Source organism: Diadema antillarum, unplaced genomic scaffold (assembly GCF_040938485.1).
Source record: "Diadema antillarum isolate AM-2024a unplaced genomic scaffold, OU_Dant_1.0 seq00000582_RagTag, whole genome shotgun sequence".
Taxonomy (NCBI): Eukaryota; Metazoa; Echinodermata; class Echinoidea; order Diadematoida; family Diadematidae; genus Diadema; species Diadema antillarum.
Window position 1 is genome coordinate 43,189 of NW_027271516.1, and position 21,594 is coordinate 64,782.

Sequence of the window (21,594 nt, forward strand, 5' to 3'; positions counted from 1 at the left end):
ATGATAAGGCTAGGGGAAATAGAATGGCAATGTGTGCAAATGTACAGGTTATTAAAAATACTGGTGATTATGAGTAACACTAGTTGACCCCCCCCCCCTTTTTTTTTAGGTCATCAGGACGAGCTGGGCTCCTCCTCCTCCTCTCCCCCTCTTCCCCCATCTTCACCCCTACTGTCTTCCTGTCAACCCACGTCATGGGCATGAAGGCACCAAATGCATGTGATCCATCTACACTCTACACGCGCCGAGCCCCGCCCCTCCTCTTGGAATCCCGCGAAAGCGAGATTCTTGCTAATCTCTAAAAAACGGGACTGAGCCTCACTGATAATCATGTTATTTGACATTTTGTGCTGTTTCTCTACATTTTTTTTTACTATAATAGTATGATATAATTAATACGTCATACGATGAATCATTCATTCTGATTGGTCACGTGTGGTCACTAGTTTTACCCACTTCCTTCAGTAAGAATGATACAGCTTCCGCCGATTGAATTCTATTCAGACTTCACCAGACTGGTATTGATTCGCCGTAGATGGGGTATTACCAGTTTTGGCATAATTATAGTATTGACACAATTTTTGCATAAGTTGAGGAATCACCTATGTGCAAATGTTTAACCATACTCAGTGGCGTATCTAGGGGGGGGGGGGGGGGGGGGGCAAGGGGGCACGTGCCCCGGGCGCCACTCCTTGGGGGCGCAAAAAAACGAAAAAAAAAAGCAAAGAAAAGAAGAAAAAAAAAAGATTCGCCCGGAAGGGGGGGGGGGGGAGGGAGAATGATGGGGGGGGGCAGAAAACCAAATCAAACAAGATAAAAACAAAACATGATGATGACGCGGGCAAAATGACAATGTTTATTGTGTTCACACAAGAATTCCATGTTTCGTAAGCTGAAATACACAAATTTTCGGCGCGCTCGCTGCGCTCGCTCGCCAAATATATATAAAAAAGAAGAACAAAACTTGATGATGACGCGGACAAAATGACAATGTCTGTTGTGTTCACACATGTCATTTAATATTTAGCAGGCAAAATGTTTCACTGAGCAGCGGCTGCAATTTCTTTCGTTCTGAAGCGATCGCCAATTGGATCAAAAGGCGCCAACGGTTTCGAACATACGGAGGGGGGGGGGGGGGCGCAACAAAAACCCCAAATCAAACAAGATAAGAACAAAACGCAATGATGACGCGGAAATATACAAATTTCGGCTCACTCGCTCGTACTAATTTAGAGTATTTTTCTAGTCCTCAGTTTGGTGGTATAAATCGTTATCTATAAGGCCGTCACTATATCTTGATTAGAATTGTAAGATCTAATAAGCAAAAAATGACAAAAATTCCATGTTTTGTAAGCTGAAATACAGAAATTTTCGGCTCGCTCGCTGCGCTCGCTCGCCAAAATTTATATATACATTATTATTATAAAAAAGAGAGATAACAACAAAACGTGATGATGACGAAGAAATATACAAATTTCGGCTCACTCGCGCGCACTAATTTAGAGTATTTTTTTTCAGTCCTCAGTTTGTTGGTATAAATTGTTATCTATATGGCCGTCACTATATCTTGATTAGAATTGTAAGATTTAATAAGCAAAAAATGACAAGAATTCCATGTTTTGTAAGCTGAAATACAAAAATTTTCGGCTCGCTCGCTGCGCTCGCTCGCCAAAATTTATATATATATATATAAAAGAGAGATAAGAACAAAACGTGATGATGACGCAGAAATATACAAATTTCGGCTCACTCGCGCGCACTAATTTAGAGTATTCTTTTAAAGTCCTCAGTTTGTTGGTATAAATCGTTATCTATAAGGCCGTCACTATATCTTGATTAGAATTGTAAGATTTGATAAGCAAAAAATGGCAAGAATTCCATGTTTTGTAAGCTGAAATACAAAAATTTTCGGCTTGCTCGCTGCGCTCGCTCGCCAAGATTTATCAAAATTCGCTACATTTAAATCACCCTCAAAAGACCCATTTTAAGTGCTTGAAAAAAGCATATCATGTAGACTTTGTTTAAAGTCCCTACCGGGATGGGGTTGGGGTTGAACACTTTTTCAGAAATAGGGGCGCAATTTTCACGCTTGCCCCGGGCGCCGTTTCCCCTAGATACGCCACTGACCATACTCATTGTTATTTCAACCATACTGCCTCGAAGCAGCCGATATTGATTTCTTTACAACATAACGAGGAGATATTTACTAAGTTTTAGACATGCATATGATACGAGGGAGTCTAAAGATGCATTTCAGTTCAGTGGACATTTATTCATTTTTTTTTCGACAAAACATATGCACTCGTATTACAAGCGGCAAATTTACAAAGAAACTTTGTAAAATATTAGCAAGATATTATGATACACCATTGACATAACAAAACGTTGTAATGCATTACCTGGGAGACAGATGCGTACTGTATGATCAACGGATGGACCTACTGAAAAGACAGCCCTTGTCATAATGTTTGACCTTCTGAATAAGTAAGTCAATACAACATACTTTGATTTTGGAAGCCCAATACAGAGGACAAATTGATATGTTAACAGGACTATAAGAGACAACAGTGGCATACAAAGAAAACATAGAGAGAGAAATGTTTATCGGGAAGTGCAGCTGTAGCTCTACAGTGTGTTTTTGAATGACTGAAATTGTGCAGAAGAAAAGGAAAATGAAGGAATTTCGGAAATACATTGAAGAGAAACAACACTACATTCGGGAATACATGTACGATTGTAGCAACAAAGTGACACACACTGTCAATTTCGCATGTGGTAAAAGTCCTATATACAGACTATCTTGATCACATGGAATTATAAAATAAAAAACATACACACGCATATAAAAGCATCTACACCAACATTCATTGCCTGTACATTTTTTTAAACAAACAACGCACTATTAACAGCAACGCTAAATTCCAGAAACATCGACGTCCCAGTCATTAGAAACAAGTTATCCAAAGCTTAATTCACGAACGCATGACTCAGATTGTATTACAGCATTTTCATCGGAATGGTGTACCTTAACTGCAATATCAATAAGATTGTGTATTTTTTCCAAATCTTAATTTAGCAACGCGCAATGACTCTGAATATATTTAATTACAGTGTTTTCATCTGAGTGGTGTACCGTAACTGCAATACTGAAATGTAGATGATTGAACGGGTACCAAAAATAATTTTGACGAGGAAAATAATTATCCAGATGTTCAGGTTCACTGACTAAAATGAGTATTATACCCAAGTTCACTTCTCAGCCACACTGCAAAGCCAATCTGACTTCCTGGCAAGGTACAATTCAAATGCATTGCTCTAGCAGGGTCCAAATCTAAATTCACTTGTCTAGCAAGGCTAAAACCCAACTTCATTTCTCGAGCAGGGTGCCAACCTAATTTCATTAGTCGATAGAGGGCCAATCTCAGTTTACTTAAGCGAGAAAAGTACAAACCCATCATCATTTCTCCATCAGGATGTAACCCAATCCCTGGCACTGCTCATGCAGACTGCACGATACATGATATTACACTCCTGCATGAGTACACACTTCCGTGAATCATGTAGATTTGATTGGGTTCATTCGACTTGAGTCAAATTCACTGTCTCATTATAGGAGTGTTCATCCAGTCACAAAATAACGAGTCTAATCCCGAAGCTGCGCAGGACTGGAAGCTCGTCCTAATGCGAGCAATCCCTATGACATTTCAAAACGCAATGAGTCTCCATGAAAAAAATACATAACGAGGAAGAAGACAAAAGGCGATAACATCCTATGAGCTATAGAATGATAATGAAGAGTACCATTGCAAGATGCCTTGTATGCAATTTCAAAGAAAAATGAGGTAATTACCCTACAATAAACATTGTTTGATATAAATTGTATACACAGTATTCGTCGTCTATAAACAACACCTTTTTCTATACACCAGGTACATGCATTATAGGCAGCTCATGCCTCAGCATGTCAGACCGCCTAGACACGACATGTATCATAATTGAATTACGAATCATAATTTATCAATTATATTTGTCAATCATTTAACTATGAGAGTGACAATTGTGACAGTTGGGACAATCAAATTTCAAAATCTACCAGTACCCATTAATGTTGATTGGAGACGAACGTTATTCTGAATTGCATGGTCCACCGGAGTGGGACCTGACTGGAGTAGTATAATGATTTTTTAATCCTATTTTTCTGTGTCAAACGAATGTTGTGCGGAAGCTCCTGTGTGCAGGGTAATATAATCATTGGTGTGTGTGTGTGTGTGTGTGTGTGTGTGTGTGTGTGTGTGTGTGATGCCCTCGTTCTTCATCCCCTTTGAGGTTTTATGGTTTATTGTATTTTTGGTTGTTGTTTTTCGATACAATATTCGTCTCATCAGAAGTAATTCGAAGATCGCTTTAAAGTTTTAATCAAAATGCTGCATGTACAAAATGTAGAATGCAAATTATGAGACAATTATTATAATTTTACTAAATTTCTTACAACTTTGTAAGAATGTTGACATTAGTTCTTGATGTCAATGTAAAACGTTTTACTATGGATCTTGTACCCACAGGTGGACACGTGCGAACATAGTGGAATTCGGAACATCATCCAAACACATTGCTCTTCTTCACAATATAATTGAGTATATGAATATAAGAACGACCCAAGTCCATTAGAGAAAATTTAGGAAAAATGGAAATTAATAAAAAAATCCCTACTCCCTTGTGTTTTCGGTTATTGGGGTGTTATTAATTCAAATTTGAATATAAAACAATCACTTGAATGATTATCTGTATTTGCATGACTACGTAAATGGCTTTCAAACGCGATAGCCAAATTTGGACTTGGGTCGTTTTTATATTCAGGTACACAATTGTTAAGTACGTTGCCTGGTGTGTATGGGTGCGTGCGTGTCTGTGTGTGTTGTTTTTTTTTTCTTCAGTATACTTATAGCCATGGATCCACGAGTTCAAGGTCTTGCTTGCTGTTTGTATTCCTCCTCGAAAACCGATAAATAATTGATTAATATGCTTGACATAAATACAGAGTTCTTGAAAACAGAATAATTATGGTACTAAAAATAATTATTGTACGAAAACTGATAAACAACACTAAGTAAAGGAAACACATGAAACACAAATGTATCTACAAGACCGGTGAACAAGGTAAATCATTCCGCCATATAAGAGTATCTCCGCAAGTTATTGTCACAATGTTGGAGCAGCGACTCAAGATGGTATGTGTCGTATTTAAGTTTGTGAGCGTTTTTTATTATGTGTGTTTTTTCCAACTTTCGTCAGTATACAGATACATGCCTCTAGTAAATCGATCGAGCTCTCCATTATTACCACAATGCACTCCCGTTATAACAAACACGGTAATAACGAAACTCCAGGTACAACGTAGTACAAAATTCAGACACCGACATTATCTGCTCTATATTTTTTATTGGTTATTTGTTCGGTTATAAAGAAATTTAGATATGACGGGAGAAGACTGCCTGTCCCGAGGACTTCGTTATAACGGGGGGTCGATTGTATTTCAGCCCAGCTCATTGAGGCTCTCTGAATCTTGGTTATGGCGTCGTCCAGCATGTGGATTCCTCACTGGAATGATTTTTTCCCGGTGTTTTACTATACAGTGCTATACTTCCTGTCATCCCTTCGTAATGGTTCTTGCCCCTTCTTGCTTTTGTTTCCCGATTCGAATGTTTCTTCAATGTCTTTCTGCTAACGTTCTTTTGTTCCGGTCCATGTTCCAATCCTCTTCTTTCCCTTATTTCCTTTCTTCACTTCGTCTCCCACTCCAACCCCTTCGTTGGCTTGTCTATCAATGTCTAAGAATCCTGTTAATCTTCTTTATGACGTTTAGCCTTAGTTAGTTTCCCTCTGCAGCATTGAATTCACTCTCTTGGTTTGTTCTCTTCTTCCTCTTGCACGTGTCCACTGTTTTTCTGGTCCTCTCAAGAAACCAACTCCGCGAGTAATGCCTCCTTATCTGTTATGTTTCAGATTCAACCGAAGAGTGAACGTTTTCTTGCCAAGAACCCTGGACACCTTCGCGGCTGCTGTCGCCTTCTGAGCCGTTTCCGTCACTGAGTGTCAACTGTAGAGTGAGAGGAGATGGAATAGAAAGATCAAGTTTTGCCAGATAGTTATAGATGACTTGTGAATTTTTGTCTGATCCAAATAAGGTGTATACATCGTTTAAGTGAACTCTTATCGTCAGCATTGCTCGTGTTAATTCGCAAATCATGTGATTATAGTATCAGTATTATTCTTAAAGTTCAGCCAATTTTTCTCTTATGGAACTTCGCACTGCACATTTTACGCGAATGTGCGGTATTGCATGTCGTCACTCAAAATAACTTACCCTTCACTGTTTACACTGCCTATAGTACCTGAAACTGAAGCTATAAACCTACTTTTGCGCAAATCTGAAAGCACCAAAATCAGAAGGCCAATTCCATTTGCATTTTAAGCAGGAAGCAGCGGACGTCGCGAAGATCTCCGAAAGTGGATGTTTCCAGCAACGACATGCGAGTTGACGTCGATATCATCACTTTTGGGTAACCCACGTCATTTCCAAAACTAGACATTGCTAGACATGAATGTTTTTATAAACTATCATAATACACAACTGGCTGAAATATTTTCTCGCCCCCAGTTCTATATTGTTTAATACATCTCTTCTCATTCATACTAAGAATTTACTAGTACTCCGTATTGTTGGAATGGAACAACTGTTGTCAACTGAAGTGTATTATGTCCTTATGGTTACTTTGGTTTTGTTTTTCTTGTTGAAGTTACTGACATTACGTCGTTAAAAAAAAATGTATATCTATGCATCATGGTAGATATTTTTTTTTGTTGTTGTTGTTGGAACGGATATATCTAATGCAAAAGTATAAAACGCAACATTGATGTATCTTTACCTTTTCTCCATTTTATCACCTTTACTTTCTCTTGTTTCCCTTCACTGATCACCATTACATTGTTGATAAAAAAAAAATGTTGTACAGGGTTAAGACTGCAAATAGAAAAATGGGATTTCTTGAAATAATTACCCTGAACACATGGAAAATACGCTACTGAGAATATACTGTCTGAATCGATTGGCGACGTATACTACTCGTATGCAATTGAAAATATAAACTTTTCGTCTTTGGCAGACTATCGCTTCAGCACGTGTTTGGTGGCGATTTGCAATAATTCACTGTTGAAGTCGCCAGTATTTCCTAATGTCATGTTCTATTCTATATTGTGACTTTAGTTTGAAACATTTTCGAAGTTACCTCTTAAGGTGTAATCTGACATGAAAATTTCAAAGATGCATAAAAAGACTGGCCAAATCTTGATACTGTCTTCGTGTAATCTGGCAGATAAATAATGTCAAAAATTAAGTTGTGAATAAAAATGGGCGGACCGGGCATGGGCATGGGCATTTATGATCGACAACAATGCAATATAGATCAATTTATTGGACGGGATCTTCAAGACGTATACTAGTACTAGTGCCAAACATGATGTCGTCACCTAAGCATGACACAGCACAAAGTCTTTACTGAGAAAAATATGGCTATCAGAAATAAAATGCTCGAACAACTGTCTCACATAGAGGTTGCTAGATGAAATGGTTTAATGTGTGCACTTTTTAACACATCATTTGATTTTTTTTCTGTTTGTCCAGCTAGGCAATGCTAGTTAATCATTAATAAGGTATGATACTTGATGAGATAAAAACACAATATGTATACCTCTGTGCCTCCTTGATAGTCACTCAGCAACTCGCTTAACGGCTTGTCATCGATGGTGATGCATTCTACCTATAAAACATGATGACCAATATGAAAAAGACACATAGTCTATATCAATATATAACTTATATGTTATACATAATTATATATACATATATGTAGAGGGAGAGAGAGAGAGAGAGAGAGAGAGAAATAGAGAGAAACAAAGAGAGGGGAGAGGGCGGGAGAGAGAGAGAGAGAGAGAGAGGGGGGGAGAGCTTCCAAAAGGATCTAAACCCATCATTTTTCAATGGATTTAGCGCTTCATATGCCAGATTTTGATATTTTCTAAAGGAAATCGTTTCATGGCAGCATACTGAATATTTGAATCACGTGTTCCTACCAATATGGAATGACAAATCCTTCTTCGTTTCAAAAAGAAGTATTCATTTTGATACAGTTTCTTTTATAGATACAAAACTTTCATTGATTATCGAGCGTCGGTACGGATTGAGATTACACATGATTGAAATACCACTGCTTTGGGTCGTTTCCTTTTTTTTTTCAAACTTTACAATATCTCCCATTGGAATTAGGAAAGTATGCGATTATATTTCATTGATGGGATTTGCGAATTTTATAAATCAATGCCACCGGAAAGACATAACTGCATAGTGAAATAGATCGAAATATCGCTCTCAATGTAATTGACGCTCCCCCCCCCCCCCTCCCATTTTAAACAAGACAGTGTTGAACAGATGACAATGACTGATTCTTACTCTACGGCGTGAAGCCTGGGAGGCAATTGTCCTGAAGAATGTCCTTGGCAGGTTACACTTATTGAGATCGGCACGTGTAAGATTAGGCAGACGACACAGAAATTCAGCCAAGTTTGCTGCTGCTGACTCTGAGACGAATTCCCTCTCTGAAATGGTAGTTATGCTAAATATGTAAAGTTCGCTGATCTGTATCAGAAAGAGGAAAAAAAAAAATATCAACCACAAATCGTTTACTCTACCGACCCATTTTCCTTCGTCCGTTTCTGATTCTCTCTCTCTCTCTCTCTCTCTCTCTCTCTTTCTTTCGAAATTTTCTGAGCATTCGTAACGTATCGTACACGTTACTGTGTTACAAAATTAATTAGTTATTGCTCTCGATATGGAAGCAGACAACGAAATACAATCCACTAAGTTGGGTCTTTGTTACGATCTTCGCGGTGGAACACGTCGCAATAATGTTTATAAGTTTATAACATTAACTTACGATAAAAACAAACAAACAAACAAAAATCGCAATGTTGAGTATTGAGATACATTATTATGCATTTTTTTTATGCGACATGGAATTCTTGTAGGAAGGTAACATTCCTTATGACTATTCGTCAATGACAGCAGCATGAAACAATGTAAAGCCTGGAGAGAATAAACCGTTTGACAGATGATAGGAAGGTGTATCATTGATACTGTATGACTCGACGTCCTCGTAGAGCCATACACACATGAGTAGTCTTCACGTTACAATATATTGTTTCCGTCTAGATTCAAATAAGGAGTTGTGACTTGCGAATGCAAATTACTGCACCACCGCCGTGTTTTTTGCGGTCATTGCCAGCGAGGAAGTGATCACAAATACCTATCACATTTTCGCACACAGAGTCGTCCAGTGTCATTCTCGGTTAGAATATCTTTTAGTATCTTTACTCTATTCCATTTTATCGTAAATGAAGGATTCATTGTGGCGCATTACAAACTGTAGCATTGTGAAGTCGCACACGTAGCGTGCAGTGTTTGGGATTCCAAGATTTCAAAATACAGTGTACTGTACGAGAAACAAAACTCATGATCCCGAGAACCTTATTAAAAAGAGTTTTACCGGTCTATAATATATTGTGATTATTATTTAAGCCTCATACGCTCCTTTAAGACGTGAAATAGCTACAGCAAGTGACGTCGTTGGTTGTTTTTAAAAGTAATTTGCTGTAAAGATCAAAGCTCCTGACATAAGCTATGTATTTGCATCATATTGGCACAGTGAACTTATATACACACACACACACACACTCACACATACACACACACACACACACACACACACACTCACACATTTTGTGAACGAATGGTACATTGAAAAAACCGAGGTCCGTGCACTCTCGTACGTCAACTGCATGCAAACATTTAAATCACTCAACAAATATCTACCTGTTTATCTATTATGATTATAATGTCATTTATTTAAACTTAACAAAACGATTACTTTTCTATTTGAGTAAAAGAAAAATACATTTGCTTATTTGAAGCCAAAATTAACATAAAGCATTAGTTTTGTTTAGTTCTTTCATTTATTATAAATGATATGAAATAAATTGAATTGTATTTGCTAAAGTCTTTGTTTGTTAACCCGACACATGTATGTTTGTCTGTGTGTCTGTGTTTTAGTAACGAAATTATCATTTTTCTTCTCCCTTCCTATTAAAAGAAAAAAAAAATCCTGGGAATAGTACAGAGCCACCTGCACAACGTTATCGCATTAAGGGAGCCCTCACTGACCTCACTTTCAATCTCCCTCTCCCTCCCTCCCTTTCTCTCCCCCCCCCCCCTGCTTGTGCAATGTTTGTTTCATGGCAAAATATCCACAATATAACTTATCTGAGAGAAACATTGTATCATTAGTAAAGAAAAGTATGTGTAAAGCACAACCGGATAACGGGAAAAAAAAAACGCGCATTGCACTAATGTCTTGATTTCCATACTTTTGTCACTGCATGAAAAGCGTTCATACCTATTATTTCGTTTATACATTGAATTTCATAATGCTGACTTTGCAGGACTGGAGTTACAAATAAAGTTATGTCAATATCAAGTGAAATAGGATTGATTTGCTAAAGGTGTCACTACACTACCCTACAATACAGGCTCTTTTTTATCTATATCGAAATAATAAAATCAGTCCTCTCCCAACACTGCATCACTCATATCAATTATATTCAAATACTACATGTACATACCTGACATGATGATGCTAAGGTGGCGGCTGTTGAGAGGAAACTATCGGGCAAGTAGTGACAGTCCAGTCTGAACTTTGAAAGACGTGGCATAGTACACACCCATTGGGCAAAGTCTTCTCCCAGAGAGGAGAGCTTTAGGATATCATCATCATCATCATCATCATCATCATCATCATCATCATTATCATCATTAAGCCATATTTCCAGATGTTCAATCTGAAGAAAATAACGGAATCGAAATGTGGAAAAAATAGAGATTCATGAATCGTGTGAAAATTGCAAGAAATAAATATCTGAACACTTAAAAAAAAGACCATTGTATAGGTGTTATACACGTTACGATATGATACAAATTAGTGAACGTATACTCTTTGGAAGCTGACAACGAAATAGAATCCACTAAGTTGTGTATTTGTTACGATCTTCGCAGCGGAACACATCGAAATAATAATAACCAGTTTCTAGCATAAATAAGAAGGATTCATCACTTAAAAGAAAAACAAACAAACGAACAAACAAAAATCACAACGTCTAGTATTCAGTTACATTATTGAGCGATGCTATGCGACATGGAATTCTTGTACAAAGATAATATTCTCTATGACTAATCGTCAATGACAACAGCATGAAACAATGTAAGGCCTGGAGAGAATAAACCGTTTGACAGATGATAGGAAAGCGTATCATTGTTACTGTATGACACGACGTCCTCGTATAGAGTCATAGACACATGAGTAGCCTTCGTGTTACGGTATATTTTTTCCGTTTAGATTCAAATAATGAGTTGTGACTTACGAATGCAAATTACTGTTCCACCACATCGCTTTTTGGGGTCTTTGCCAGCGAGAAAGTGATCACAAATACCTATCACATTTTCGCACATAGAGTCGTCCAGTGTCATTCTCGGTCAGAATATTTTTTAGTATCTTTACTCTATTCCATTTTATCGAAAAAGAAGGATTCATTGTGCCGCATTAGCATTTTGAAGTCGCACAAGTAGTGTGCAGTGTTTTGGGGATTCCAAGATTTCAATGTAAAACGTACTGTACGAGAGAGAGAGAAAAAAAAAGCAACTCATGATTCCGAGCATCTTATTAAAAAGAGTTTTACCGGTCTATATTTATATTATTCTAAGTATTTACTGTAGGCCTTTTACGCTCCTTTAAGACGTGAAATAGCTACAGCCAGTGACGTCGTCGGTTGTTTTAAAAACTAATTTGCTGTAAAGATCAAAGATCCTGACATAAGCTATGTATTTGCATCACATGGGCACAAGAACTTACATACACACACACACACACACACACACACACACACACATACACACACACACACACACACACACACACACACACACACACACACTGTGTAAACGAATGGTACATTGAAACCAAGGTCCGTGTACTCTCGTACGTCCACTGCATGCAAACATTTAAATCACTAAAAAATATCTATCTATTTATCTATTATGATTATAATGTCATTTTTAAAATATTTTTTTTAAACGTTTACTTTTCTATTTGAATAAAAATGATACAAAAATACATTTGCTTATTTGAAGCCAAAATTACCATAAATCATTCGTTTTGTTTAGTTCTTTCATTTATTATAAATGAAATGAAGTAAATTGAATTGAATTTGCTAAAGTCTTTGCATGTTAACCCGACACATGTAGGTGTGTCGGTGTGTCTGTGTTTTAGTAACGATATCATTTTTCCTCTCCCTTAGAGTTAAAAAAAAATCCTGGGAATAGTACAGCATTAGTACCGCATTAAAGGAGCCCTCACTGACCTCATTTTCAATCTCCCTCTCCTTCCCTTCCCCCCCCCCCCCCCTGCTTGTGCAATGTTTGTTTCATGGCAAAAATTCCACAATGAAACTTGTCTGAGAGAAACATGGTATCATTACTAAAGAAAAGAATGTGTAAAGCACAACCGGATAACGGGGGAAAAAACGCAGTGCACTTGATTTCCATACTTTTGTCACTGCATGAAAAGAGTTCCTACCTATTCTTTCGTTTATACATTGAATTTAATAGTGCTGACTTTGAAGGACTGGAGTACAAATAAAATTATGTCAATATCAAGTAAAATAGGATTGATTCGCTAAAGGAGTCACTACACTACCCTACAATACAGACTCTTTTTCATCTATATCGAAAAAAAAATCAGTCCTCTCTCAACACTGCATCACTCATATCAATTACATTCAAATACTACATGTACATACCTGACATGATGATGATAAGGTGGCGGCTGTTGAGAGGAAACTATCGGTCAAGTAGGCGCAGTCCAGTCTGAACTTGGAAAGACGTGGCATAGTACACACCCATTTGGCAAAGTCTTCTCCCACCGAGGAGAGCTTTAGGATATCATCATCATCAAGACGTAAGTCCAGATCTTCAATCTGAAGAAAATAACGGAATCGAAATGTGGAAATAAAAAAAAAAAGAGAGATTAATGAACGGTGTGAAAATCGCAAGTAGAAATATTTGAACACGCAAAAAAAAAAAAAATTGTAGAGGTATACACGTTACTATTATGTTACAAATTAGTGAACTTGTAATACTCTTTGGAAGCTGACAAGGAAATAGAATCCACTAAGTTGTGTATTTGTTACGATATTCGCAGTGGAACACGTCAAAATAATAATAACCAGTTTCCAGCGTAAATAAGAAGTGATTCATCACTTCAAAGAAAAGCAAACAAACGAACAAACAAAAGATTCTTGTTGCAAAGGTAACAATGTCTATGACTAATGGTCAATGACAGCAGCATAAAACAAAGCAAAGCCTGGAGGTAATAAACTAATTGACAGATGATAGGAAGGTGTATCATTGTTACTGTATGACTCGACGTCCTCTCAGAGTCAAAGAAACATTGAGTAGTTTTCACGTTACTGTATATTGTTTCCGTCTAGATTGAAATAATGAGTTGTGACTTACGAATGCAAATTACTTCATCACCGCCCTGCTTTTTGCGGTATTTGCCAGCGAGGGAGTGGTCACAAACACCTCACATTTTTTGCACACAGAATCGTCCAGTGTCATTCTCGGTTAGAATATCTTTTATTATCTTTACTCTATTCCATTTTATTGTAAATGAAGGATTCATTGTGCCGCATTAGCATTGTGAAGTCGCACACGTCTCGTGCAGTGTTTGGGATTCCAAGATTTCAATATACAGGGTACTGTACGAGAAAGAAAACTCTTGATCCCGAGCATCTTAATAAATTACCGGTCTACAGTGATTATCATTTAGGCCTTATACGCTCCTTTAAGACGTGAAATAGCTACAGCCAGTGACGTCGTTGGTTGTTTTTAAAACTAATTTGCTGTAAAGATCAAAGTTCCTGACATAAGCTATGTATTTGCATCAAATGGGCACAATGAACTTGTACACACACTCACACACACACGCACACACACACACACACACACACACACGCACACACACACACACACACACACACACACACACACACATTTTGTGAACGAATGGTACATTGAAACCGAGTTCCGTGCACTCTCGTACGTCTACTGCATCCCAACATCTAAATCACTCAAAAAAATATCTATACCTGTTAATCTATCATAATTATAATGTCATTTATTTAACCTTAACAAAACGATTACTTTTCTATTTGAATACAAGAAAAAATACATTTGCTTATTTGAAGCCAACATTAACATATATGATTAGTTTTGTTTACTTCTTTCATGTATTATAAATGAAAAGAAATAAATTGAATTGAATTTGCTAAAGTCTTTGTTTGTTAACCCGACACATGTATATGTCTGTGGGTCTGTGTTTTAGTAATGATATCATTTTTCTTCTCCCTTCCGTTTAAAAGAAAAAAAAAAACTTCCTGGAAATAGTTCAGCGCCACCTCCACAACGTTACCGCATTATAAAGGGAGCCCTCATTGACCTCATTTTCAATCTCCCTCTCCCTCCCTCCCTTTCTCTGTCCCCCCCCCCCCCCTACTTGTGCAATGTTTGTTTCATGGCAAAAATTCCACAATGAAACTTGTCTGAGAGAAACATTGTATCATTAGTAAAGAAAAGAATAAAGCACAACCGGATAACGGGGAAAAACGCATTGCACTTGATTTCCATACTTTTGTCACTGCATGAAAAGCGTTCATACCTATTCTTTCGTTTATACATTGAATTTCATAACGCTAACTTTGGAGGACTGGAGTTACAAATAAAGTTATGTCAATATCAAGTATAATAGGATTGATTCGCTCAAGGTGTCACTACACTACCCTACAATACAGACTCTTTTTCATCTATATCGAAAAAAAAAATCAGTCCTCTCCCAACACTGCATCACTCATATCAATTATATTCAAATACTTCATGTACATACCTGACATGATGATGATAAGGTGGCGGCTGTTGAGAGGAAACTATCGGTCAAGTAGGCGCATTCCAGTATGAACTTTGAAAGACGTGGCATAGTACACACCCATTGGGCAAAGTCTTCTCCCACCGAGGAGAGCTTTAGGATATCATTATCACGGCTGCCAAGATATAGAGTCAGATCTTTAATCTGAAGAAAATAACGGAATCGAAATGTGGATATAAAAACAAGAGAGATTATTGAATGGTGTGAAAATCGGAAGAAGAAATATTTGAACACGCAAAAAAAAAGATTATTGTAGAGGTGTTATACACGTTACGATATGTTACCAATTAGTGAACTTATACTCTTTGGAAGATGACAACGAAATAGAATCCACGAAGTTGTGTATATGTTACGATCTTCGCAATGGAGCACATCAAAATAATAATAACCAGTTTCTAGCGTAAATAAGAAGAAATCATCACTTCAAAGAAAAACAAACAAACGAACAAACAAAAATCACAACGTCTAGTTTTGAGTTACATTATTGAGGAATGCTAGGCGACATGAAATTCTTGTACAAACTTGACATTCTCTATGACTAATCGTCAATGACAGCAGCATGACAAATTTAACAATGTAAAGCCTGGAGAGAATAAACCAATTGACAGACGATAGAAAGGTGTATCATTGCTATTGTATGACTTGACGTCCTCGCAGAGTCATAGACACATGAGTAGTCTTCACGTTACGGTATATTGTTTCCGTCTAGATTGAAATAATAAGTTGTGACTTACGAATGCAAATTACTGCTCCACCGCCCTGCTTTTTCCGGTATTTGCCAGCGAGGAAGTGATCACAAACACCTCACATTTTTTGCACACAGAATCGTCCAGTGTTATTCTCGGTTAGAATATCTTTTAGTATCTTTACTCTATTCCATTTTATTGTAAATGAAGGATTCATTGTGCCGCATTAGCATTGTGAATTCGCACACGTAGCGTGCAGTGTTTGGGATTCCAAGATTCCAATATACAGGGTACTGTACGAGAAAGAAAACTCTTGATACCGAGCATCTTAATAAATTACCGGTCTATAGTGATTATTATTTAGGCCTTATACGCTCCTTTAAGACGTGAAATAGCTACAGCCAGTGACGTCGTTGGTTGTTTTTAAAACTAATTTGCTGTAAAGATCAAAGTTCCTGACATAAGCTATGTATTTGCATCATATGGGCACAATGAACTTATACACACATACACACACACACACATACACGCACACACACACACACACGCACACGCACACACACACATTTTGTGAACGAATGGTACATTGAAACCGAGTTCCGTGCACTCTCGTACGTCTACTGCATGCAAACATTTAAATCACTCAAAAAATATCTATACCAGTTAATCTGTTATAATTATAATGTCATTTATTTAACCTTAACATAACGATTACTTTTCTATTTGAATACAAGAAAAAATACATTTGCTTATTTGAAGCCAACATTAACATATATGATTAGTTTTGTTTACTTCTTTCATGTATTATAAATGAAATGAAATAAATTGAATTGAATTTGCTAAAGTCTTTGTTTGTTAACCCGACACATGTATATGTCTGTGGGTCTGTGTTTTAGTAATGATATCATTTTTCTTCTCCCTTCCGTTTAAAAGAAAAAAAAACTTCCTGGAAATAGTTCAGCGCCACCTCCACAACGTTACCGCATAATAAAGGGAGCCCTCACTGACCTCATTTTCAATCTCCCTCTCCCTACCTTCCTTTCTCTGCCCCCCCCCCCCCCCCCCCCTGCTTGTGCAATGTTTGTTTCATGGCAAAAATTCCACAATGAAACTTGTCTGAGAGAAACATTGTATCATTAGTAAAGAAAAGAATAAAGCACAACCGGATAACGGGGAAAAACGCATTGCACTTGATTTCCATACTTTTGTCACTGCATGAAAAGCGTTCATACCTATTCTTTCGTTTATACATTGAATTTCATAACGCTAACTTTGGAGGACTGGAGTAACAAATAAAGTTATGTCAATATCAAGTATAATAGGATTGATTCGCCAAAGGAGTCACTACACTACCCTACAATACAGACTATTTTTCATCTATATCGAAAAAATAAAATCAGTCCTCTCCCAACACTGCATCACTCATATCAATTATATTTAAATACTACATGTACATACCTGACATGATAATGCTAAGGTGACGGATGTTGAGAGGAAACTATCGGGCAAGTAGGCGCATTCCAGTATGAACTTGGAAAGACGTGGCATAGTACACACCCATTGGGCAAAGTCTTCTCCCACCGAGGAGAGCTTTAGGATGTTATCATCATCATCAAGACGTAAGTTTAGATCTTCAATCTGAAGAAAATAACGGAATCGAAATGTGGATATAAAAACGAGAAATTAATGAATGGTGTGAAAATCGGAAGAACAAATATTTGAACACGCCAAAAAAAAGGACCATTGTAGAGGTGTTATACACATTACTATATGTTACAAATTAGTGAACTTATACTCTGTGGAAGCTGACAACGAATCCACTATTAAGTTGTGCATTTCTTACGGTCCTCGCAGTGCAACACATCGAAATAATAACAACCAGTTTCTAGCGTAAATAAGAAGGATTCATAACTTAAAAGAAAAACAAACAAACGAATAAACAAAAATCACAACGTCTAGTATTGAGTTACATTAATGAGCGATGCTATGCGACATGGGATTTTTGTAGCAAAGGTAACATTCTCCATGGGCGTCACCGGGGGGGGGGGGGGGGGGGGGGGGGTGCGTTGGGTGCGAACGCACCCCCCTTCAGACCCTTCAGAAAAAAAAAAAAAAAATCTGTCTGCGAGCGACCTCAACGCCGGACGCTAAATAATTATTCTTTTCTATATTTTTTTTTATTTTGCACCAGGGACAAAAAAAAAAAAAACAAAACAAAACAAAAAAACGTGGGCAAAAACAATTCGCAGCCCTGGTTCTGGCAGCAATGATTTTATACATATCTACTAGTATTCTATACAGTGTTTACTATTTATCGACCGTACTGTACATCCGTACGATACGGAGCAGGGGATGCTCTAAAGTGCAGATTTTGGACATCCTTCCCCCGCTTGGTCACTTCGACGCCACCTCGCTGGTCATACCTCCCCCAGTCACGGACATAAACCGACACCCTTGACTACCAGTGGCGGATACAGGGGGAGGGGCGCACCGGGCGTCCCCCCCCCCCCCCTCTTAATTTCCAAAACGAAAAATATAGCTTCAAACGGCAGTTTTTGGACTGTAAAATGTCAAAATTTTCAAGCTCGCTCGTTCCGCTCGCTCGCATTTAGTCGTAATGCCATTCTCCTGAAGTTGCTGCCAGTAATTACCGGCAGTTGCGCCCGGTGCGCCCTCCCCCCCCCCCCCTTAATTTCCAAAGCGAAAAATATACCTACAAACGGCAGTTTGGGGACTGTAAAATGTCACAATTTTCAAGCTCGCTCGCTCCGCTCGCTCGCATTTAAATTCTCTTTATATTGCTGCCAGTACTTGCCAACAGTTGCGCCCGGTGCGCCCCCCCCCCTCCTTAATTTCTAAAGCAAAAAACAGATATAGCTTCAAACAGCAGTTTTTGGACTGTAAAATGTCAAAATTTTCAGGCTCGCTCCCATTTAATCTTTATGCAATTCTTCTGATGTTACTGCCAGTAATTGTCAGCAGTTGCGCCCGATGCGCCCCCCTTAATTTCCAAGCGAAAAAATATAGCTACAAACGGCAGTTTTTTACTGTAAAATGTCAAAATTTTCAAGCTCGCTCTCTTCGCTCGCTCGCATTGAATCGTTATGCAGCTCACCTGATGTTGCTGCCAGTAATTGCCAGCAGTTGCGCCCGGTGCGCCCCCCTTGATTTCCAAAGCGAAAAAATATGGCTAAGAACGGCAGTTTTTGGACTGTAAATAATGTAAAATTTTCAAGCTCGCTCTCTTCGCTCGCTCGCATTTAATCCTTATGCAATTCACCTGCACTGCAAAAAGTCCGGTGTTAGATATGAATCACCGAGCTGGTGTTAAATTTCCGGTGCTCATTCATGGTGTTAGATTAACACCTTCGGGTGTCATTTCAAAATTTAAAATTGTTTTTTTGAATAGTTTCTTAGTTACTGCACTTCTTGTTAATTTTGAACTTCAACAAGACGATAAGGAATTTTCTGATAAAGTACTTGATTTTTGACAAAATGTGTAAACACATTTACACCACAGTAACACCAGTTGGTGTGGTCCCCTATTGAAGCTGGACGGGTGTTATACCATTGAAATTAACACCACCAATATCAAATCAACACCATGCGGTGTCATTATTGAATTAACTCTATTGCAGTGTCAAAAAATATCACCAGCCACAGTGTAAAATTAACACCACGAAGTGCCAGGTGAACACTTTTTAACACCGTCACAATACATTTTCTACACCTGTGTGTGTGGTCCTCTATTGAAGTTTGATCGGTGTTAGATTTAACACCCATGGTGTTAAATCTAACACCGATGTTTTTACAGTGTGATGTTGCTGCCAGTAATTGCCAGCAGTTCCGCCCGCTGCCCCCCCCCCTTAATTTCCAAAGCGAAAAATATGGCTAAGAACGGCAGTTTTTGGACTGTAAAATGTAAAAATTTTCAAGCTCGCTCGTTCCGCTCGCTCGCATGTAATCGTTATGCTCTCCTGATATTGCTGCCAGTAATTGCCAGCAGTTGCGCCCGATGTGCCCCCCTTAAATTCCAAAGCGAAAAAATATAGCTACAAATCGTGCAGTTTTTTTTTTACAGTAAAATGTCAAAATTTTCAAGCTCGCTCGCATCCGCTTGCTCACATTTAATTGTTATGCAATTACTCCTGATGTTGCTGCCAGTAATTGCCGGCAGTTGCCGCAAAAATACGGCTCCAAATGGCAGTTTTGGGACTGTTAAATGTCAAAATTTTCAAGTTCGCTCTCTTCGCTCGCTCGCATATAATTGTTAAGCCATTCACCTCATGTTGCTGTCTGTAATTGCCAGCAGTTGCGCCCGGTGCGCCCCCCCCCCCCCCAATTTCCAATCAAAAAAATATGGCTACAAACGGCAGTTTTTGGGACTGTAAAATGTCAAAAATTTTCAAGCTCGCTCGCTCCGCTCGCTCGCATGTAGTTGTTATGCCATTCTCCTGATATTGCTGCCAGTAATTTGTCGTTTCACACCCGGCCGTCATTCCGTAATCCATTTATAGGGGACAACTCTTTTCCACAACCTTCCCCCTTGCAAAAAAAAAAAAAAATGCAAAAAAAAAAAGTTTATTTGGATGATTACTATTTTATAGCCAAATTGTTCAATAATAATCTACATCAAAATATAGTGCTACCTCAAACAAGTGGGACTGTTTCAAGTCGATAAAACAAGCAAAACATGCATCAATTTGCACCATTTACAACATCAAAATGCAATTTCAGTTCTAACCGTGGGAGGGGGCTGGCACTTCCACACCCTCCTTCCCCCTTGCTCTCTCCCCTCGCATACTAACACCCCCCCCCCCCCAGATGAAATCCTAGAAACGTAAAACTCTAGGGATTGAGAGCTTCCTATATTCCACGAAATGTCTGTCCAAAAATTCTCGTTACATTTAGTGTCAAAACGCACCCCCCTTGAAAAAAAGCTGGTGACGCCCCTGTTCTCTTTGATTAATCGTCAATGACAGCAACATGAAACAATGTAAAGCCTGGAGAGAATAAACCGTCTGACAGATGATAGGAAGGCGTATCATTGATACTCTATAGGGCTTTTTACACTTGTAAATTTTTGCTTAGCCCCGGACCAACGGTGGGGCTAAGGGGGGGGGGGGGCCTTAGCCCCACCGTTGGTACGGGACTATCCTTAGCCCACTTTCTGTTTACACTCGTTTTTGCCAAAGTGGGCTAGCCCCACCGATAGTACGGTACTATCTGGCCGTGCAAAATAGCAGGGGTTAGCACCGCAATTGCGGTGCCAATCAAGTGAGTGTAAACAGAACGAAAAAATAATCCTGGGCTAAGCGACGGAGACGAAGTCCGACACTCACTGACCAATCAGAAACGAGGCAATCAAGTGCTGCCGCAGCGTGCGTGTACGTGTACAGTACACAGCGTAATTATGAATATTCATGTGGTTTGGAAAGTCCGGGGCTAAGAAATACGAGTGTAAAAAGGTCTGTTTTCTCCTTAGCCTCGGACAAGAGATAGTATGGGACTAATTGGCGAGTGTAAAAAGCTGAAAAAAAATGGTACGGGACTAACGATAGTCCTGGGTCAGAGAAAGTCCGGGGTTAAGAAACACAAGTGTAAAAAACCCTTATGACTCGACGTCCTCGTAGAGTCATAAACACATGAGTAGCCTTCGCGTTACGGTATATTGTTTTCGTTTGGATTCAAATAATAAGTTGTGACTTACGAATGCAAATTACTACTCCATAGCTTGCTTTTTGGGGTCTCTGCCAGCGAGGAAG